The sequence below is a fragment of the Lycium barbarum genome, chromosome 1, assembly GCF_019175385.1.
Source record: "Lycium barbarum isolate Lr01 chromosome 1, ASM1917538v2, whole genome shotgun sequence".
Classification (NCBI taxonomy): domain Eukaryota; kingdom Viridiplantae; phylum Streptophyta; class Magnoliopsida; order Solanales; family Solanaceae; genus Lycium; species Lycium barbarum.
Genome location: NC_083337.1, coordinates 123,068,067 through 123,074,066, shown reverse-complemented (window position 1 = coordinate 123,074,066; position 6,000 = coordinate 123,068,067). Strand labels below are relative to the sequence as shown.

Sequence of the window (6,000 nt, the reverse complement as noted above, 5' to 3'; positions counted from 1 at the left end):
GCCAGTCAGACGATTCACAGTAGTAGGACCTCTCCTCAGCGGCAGTCGGTACGCTCCATTAATCCGGAGCTTCAGTCCGTTTGGTATGCCATCTTGTTGCGTACATATATGGGTGCGGCAGGGCCTTGTCCTGTCCCTTCCACAGTTTGTACTCCATAGAGGTCTGTAGACAATGATATGTAATCGTGTTGTTATGCAGCCTCGTTGGCACTTATTTTGTTATACAGTATATATGAAGCGGCCAATCGTCTTGCGCTGTTACTCTGAGCATTTGTGTTTATATGTATGTGTTGGCCGTGGATTCCCGATACGGTGTCTCTTATGTTGATTGTTCGGGAGACAGTCCAGCGCAGTTACAGATTGTGTATGGGCCCAGGATAGTCAGTGTGAGGTAAATACAGGCATAGGAGTGCTTGACCAGCAATGGTCGGGTACTTGTCGCGGCTCATCGGTTTGGGTTGTGACAGTTTTGGTGATTCCCTAGGGAAGGTTTTAAGCACCCTAGTATTAAGGATCCGTAGAATACGATTGACCAACGAGCTTCAATGTGTGATTAATGTGATTATTTGCTAAAAATGTTTGCTTTATTGCTAAAACTGCCATGCTAATCATAAAACTCCACTTTTTGGAAATATTATCTTTTAAGGAAGAAAAGTTGAATTTTCTTTGATAAAATGTTTATAATGAATTAAATTCACTTCATTTCCGGACCAAAACACACTTAAGATTTTTCTTAAGTGAAGTTTCCACTAATTTGGTTCAATGTCATGATTCTATCCTTGTAAGTTATATATATATATATATATATATATATATATATAGGAAAAAATGGAGTATATCTCCCTTTTTTAGAAAATAGCATAAATATTATAAGTATAAATAAAGAAAAGGATTTAACGTATTTAACCATTTTAGCTCATTTAAGGTCAACCATATTCCATACTGAAGCCATCTTCCCCAACTTGGGTTTAAATGGGATTTCTTTTATTTTATTATCTTTATGCGGGCCAAGGCCCAAAGCAGTTTTTGAAAACAACTTGAATCATATTTTCTTATGCAAGGTTTCAACTAAGTTCTAAAGGGTTTCAACAATACACAAGTATTTGCAAGTATATACATGCTCATAAAAAATGAATGTAAACATGTAAGATAAGCATGTTTATACAAAATAAAGGAAAGGGAAGATAATTTAGCTTTTTCAGCCTAGGGACCAAATCCCATGCTCTTCTAGTTCTTCGTCCGAAGCTCTAAGCACCCGATCCTTTTTACTTCGTCTTTAAGCTTTGCTCTCCGTACTTGTTCTATTTGTACCTTGCATAATGAAGAGAAAAGTAGTTAGTCAAAATGGTACGCCATCCCATAGGGTGACGTTTATGAACATAATAATAATATCCCTCAGACTTGTATCAAACTTTGAGAGCTTTGATTACAGAGGCTCAGACTCATGTTTCTGAATGTGGCAAAGGAATCCGAAACATGTCTTGGTTGCAGACTAGTGGCCATTCTAGTTGCCTCGCCAAACGCATGTTCGTTCCTACCTCGTGATATTACTATGAGGTCATCATCGCCTAAGCCGGGGGATAACCTTTCCGGACAAGGCATGGCCTCAAATTAAATTTTTTCATCGGCCTTTTTAGTATCTATTCAAATCAGTGGGATTTCACCAAGCGTAGCAATCTGTTCATATTTTTCAGAAGAAATAACAAGCAGTGGTAAAACAGCCACAGACAGCAGTGGCAAAATTGCAGCCAAAAGTAGCAACACAGGCAACTGTAGGTAGCACACCGTATATTAAGCAACAACCATGTGGTCCCATATATAGCTTCTATTTTTTTGCCTCAAATTACATCCATCACTTGGTTCACAAGTGCAGCAAGATTTGACCATAGCAGCTGCATAACATTAGAGTGTAGCATCTGCCCATTTTAAAGCAACAACTTAGTCACACACATGGCTGCAGCTCAATAACAAAATGTGAGAGTCAGCTCAAGTATAATATCTGTACGTTTCTTTTAAAATCAAAGTAGCAGCTGATGATCAACATACAACAGCAAGCAACAACAAACAGTAGCAATAAACAGCCACAGATGGCAGCTGCTAGATAGCAGCGAGATGAAATAACAAAAAGCAGTTGTAGGTAGCCATAAGTAGCAGCTGTTTGGCAAAGAAAATCTAGGAGATGCACATCAATGTAGCACCAGCATCTCAGTCATATGTTGAAGCAACAAACAACCACAAAGGAAGCCACAGTAAAGCAACAAGACAACAACATAGGATTCTATTTCAAAATAAGACAATAGAAAAGGTCTCAAAATGCAGCAACAAATCATCCTCCAAATGGAGCATCCCTATAGTAGCCAACTACAAAGTGCAGCACTTGTTTCTTATAGAATACAAAACAAAAGCCTCTTTAAGATGTAGCAGGTCCAATCTCAAGATGCAGCAAGCATGGGACCAAAATAGAGCAATGAGAAACCACACACAACAATAGTTTCAAAATCCCAGGTGCAGCCAACTAGTTGCAGCAATTCAGAGCAACATGACCGCAGGCAGCAGTGGCAATACTCCTCCATTTCAAAGTACAGCAGAAACTCAACTTCAGTAGTAGCTCATGGACATTTGGGATTTGGAGAAGTCCCTCAAGTTATGAAAAGAAAACAAGGGGTAAAGGATGAGTATCCAAAAGTGAAGACATAGGATGGATACTTACAAGAGATTATAAAGTGTTTCAACTGTTGAGGCATTACCACAACTTAGTCATGTTTAGCACATCAAACAAGAATTAAAGTTCAGATTTTGAGAATGAATGAACATATGAACAACTTCATGAAAGTATACAGAAATCATATTATAAAACATAGGGAAGTTTGCCAAATCCTTTCATTAACTTAGAAATGCGAACTGGTGATCCAACACCCTATCAGCAAACATCTAACTAAGCATAAACTTGAAAAATAGACAGCCAAGGGGGCTACCACCATCCATGTTCCCAATGCCACAACAAGATCCGAAGGTTTCTAGAACCTTAGGCATAGTAGGGTATCAGAGGAGGCTAAACCGAACCCAACATCATTTTTATAAGTTAGAATTAACAGGATGAATGTTTTGAAAGAGTAACCAACCATGTTTCCTTCATGACTTATCAATAACCAAGAGTCATAAATTAGAGGACCTAAACCACATCCTTTAAGACTGAGGAGCTGGCAGTCTATAAAATCACATATTTCAGATTTGGCAAACAAAATGTCATTTGATGCAACAAAGCAGGGGAGGAGGGAGTTTAAATCATTCCATATTAAGGTCATTAAAAACTAGTTCCTACAAGAAATTTAGACATGAAGAAAACACATATGGATTAAACTTTAAACCAGTTTGAAAAGCAGAAAGGCAGAATCATAATCTGTCTTAGTGAAAGAAAGAATAACTGAAGATTCTCAACAAGAGAACTTATTGCACATTTAAGCTGACTAACCTAAATTCCTCTTCTTGTTAAAGGCTCAAAACATATAGAAGAATCACAACAGCACATTGCATACAAGAAGCTAGTTAGACATTTCATGGTTAGATCCTAATTCCCAAAAGGCCTTTTTTTTTCCTAATAAATCACTCTTAGCTACACTCCAAACAAAATATGAGCTTCTTCAAAAATGACATTCTTTTCAGAGGTTAGTTTAATTGAAACAAGCTAAAGATCCAAACAAAAACCATAACCCAAAAGTATTTGATCTAAACAGATTCCTCTCTATTTACAGCTAGCCAAACAATAAGCAAAGATCAATTATAGAATTATACTTAACCAATTTGAACTAAGTGACTGCATATCAAGGTTGCCATACACTTAAACACATTTAAAGGAACATCTTAATGACTATTGAAACCTAAAACATCATCTAATCTCATTAATGTAACTTAAACCAGCCCAAAAACTGAAGCTATTAGGTGGCATTCAATAGTAGATATAATCCTCCATGAATTTACACAAGTGTCTCATGCTTGCAGTTAAATAGGTACATCATACTTATTAAAATCAACATTCGAAAGGGTAAAAAATAACTCCATGCCTCCTACTAAGTAATGATTAACACAAACAAGAAACTCTAATCACTTAGTACTACTAACTTTACTAAGCAGAAAAATGAAACTACAGATTGAATACAACAGAACTAAAACATGAAAATAGGACTAAGATTTGAAAGAGAATTACCTTTTTTCCGAGCAGCGACAGGGGCGACGAGAATTGAGCCGATCACCCTTTCAACCAAACTAGCTTCCGATGAACAGAAATGAGACCAAAAATTAACTGTGAGTGAGAACTTCCTCGAAACTCAAGGGTTAGCCGAGTTTCAGTGTGTTCAAACTGTTGGTGTAAAAACCAATTTGTGGTGTCCAAAAACTCCTTCCAAGAATGAAGAAATGGTTCTCTTTTTATAGAAGGCTAGTTCTAGGGTTTTGAGAAGTTTAAATTCGATGTGGGATGGATTTGAAACTTGAAATTCATTTCTATTTGCTTTGAAATCCGAATCTGCGTACGAAAATGAAGAAAAATCAAAACACAAATTGAAGAAAGGAAATGGGTCAGTATATTACCATTCTGTGAGAAGATGAAGAGAAACATTTCAACGTTTTTGCCCGAAGTATATAGGCAACAATTGAAAAATGTAAAAAGCTTTTGCAACTTAGCCAAAAATGGCAAATACAACTGGGTTCGCGTGGGTTTGGAGTGTGGGATTATGCTTTCTATGAATTTTTTTGGGAGAAAAAGGTTGGGGATCGTTTGGTCCTTTTAAAATGAAAAGAGAAGAAATGGGTTTGAGGGGTATTAAGGGGATTCGGGTTAAGAATTGAGTTTATAAACTAGCCTTTCTCATGTCAATTTTAACCAAAACTAGTCTAATAACCAATTTGAAATCAAGTTGAGACGAATTTATTATTCAATCAATTAATCAAGTTTCTTGGCTGAACAAAGTAAAATAACTATTTGCAAAAGTGATTAATCATGGTAATTAAGTCGTAAATGAGTTTAAGTCGACAATTAATGATACGTACACATTAAACACTTGTTTTGTTTTTTGTCATAAATTGATTTTCAACTCAATAAAAAATAGACATAATTAATACGCAATATATATTAGGGTATTTTGCTAATGAAATGGCGAAATATCACCAGAAGTTGTTTTAGAAAATATTTTTGATTTTCTAAAAAGTCTTTTACTCAGTTTCTGATTCAAGAAGCTTGACTACTTAATTTGAATTTTTGGAGGGCAAAAATTAGGTGTCAACTGTGTGAACCGAAAACAGACTTTGAAGGGGATGCAAGAGAAAGATTACCCATTCCTTGATTTGGACGTCTCCACAATATTTGATGAACTACTTAGGCTGAAAATTTTTGAGTTACCTGAGATAAAATGGCCAAATGAAGAAGGGAGAATTGATGAACCAAACTATTGCAAGTACCACTAGTTGGTTGGCCATCCTATCGAGAAATGCTTTGTCTTCAAGGATAAAGTCATTGAACTGGCCCGCGAAGGTAAGGTTGCACTTGTAGATGAGAATGCAAGTTCTAACCAAGTTGGGGTCACTTTTGGCTCGCTTGATACAATCATGACCTGCAACTTTGTTTAAGGATATGTAGAGGAAGTCATCCCAAACATATGCCTGGTAAGAATGATTAAGTTTGGAGACTTCAAATCTATTAATGCAAATGAATTGTTGTCTCTTCTTATGCCAAGTGATGTGGTGTTGACATAAAGAGAATCATCAAAACATGATGGATACCAAATAGATCATCCTGGCGATAGGGACTGGATTCTCGTGACTCGCCGCCCCTTAAAAGGATTCGACTAAATGACAAACTATGAAAATGATGGTGAGGAAACCCAATGAAAAATCCATTGGGCATGCAAAGGAGAAAATGGAGGGGCAGCACTACCAAGAACCACATTGACCAGTAATATTAGGAGAATTTCGCCAAGTTGGTTTTGCACCAAGTTCGTCATTAAT

The 6,000-nt window shown here is 36.7% G+C and overlaps 1 long non-coding RNA gene across 1 annotated transcript; it reads right to left on the bottom strand.

The window, feature by feature from the left end:
• Positions 1-1,072: 1,072 nt before the first annotated feature.
• On the bottom strand, positions 1,073-4,840 carry LOC132637201 (uncharacterized). Its single transcript, XR_009581539.1, has 2 exons — positions 4,205-4,840; positions 1,073-2,638 (listed from the first exon to the last, which is right to left on the bottom strand). It is a non-coding gene; the product is annotated as an uncharacterized LOC132637201 (long non-coding RNA).
• Between the last annotated feature and the right edge of the window lie 1,160 nt (positions 4,841-6,000).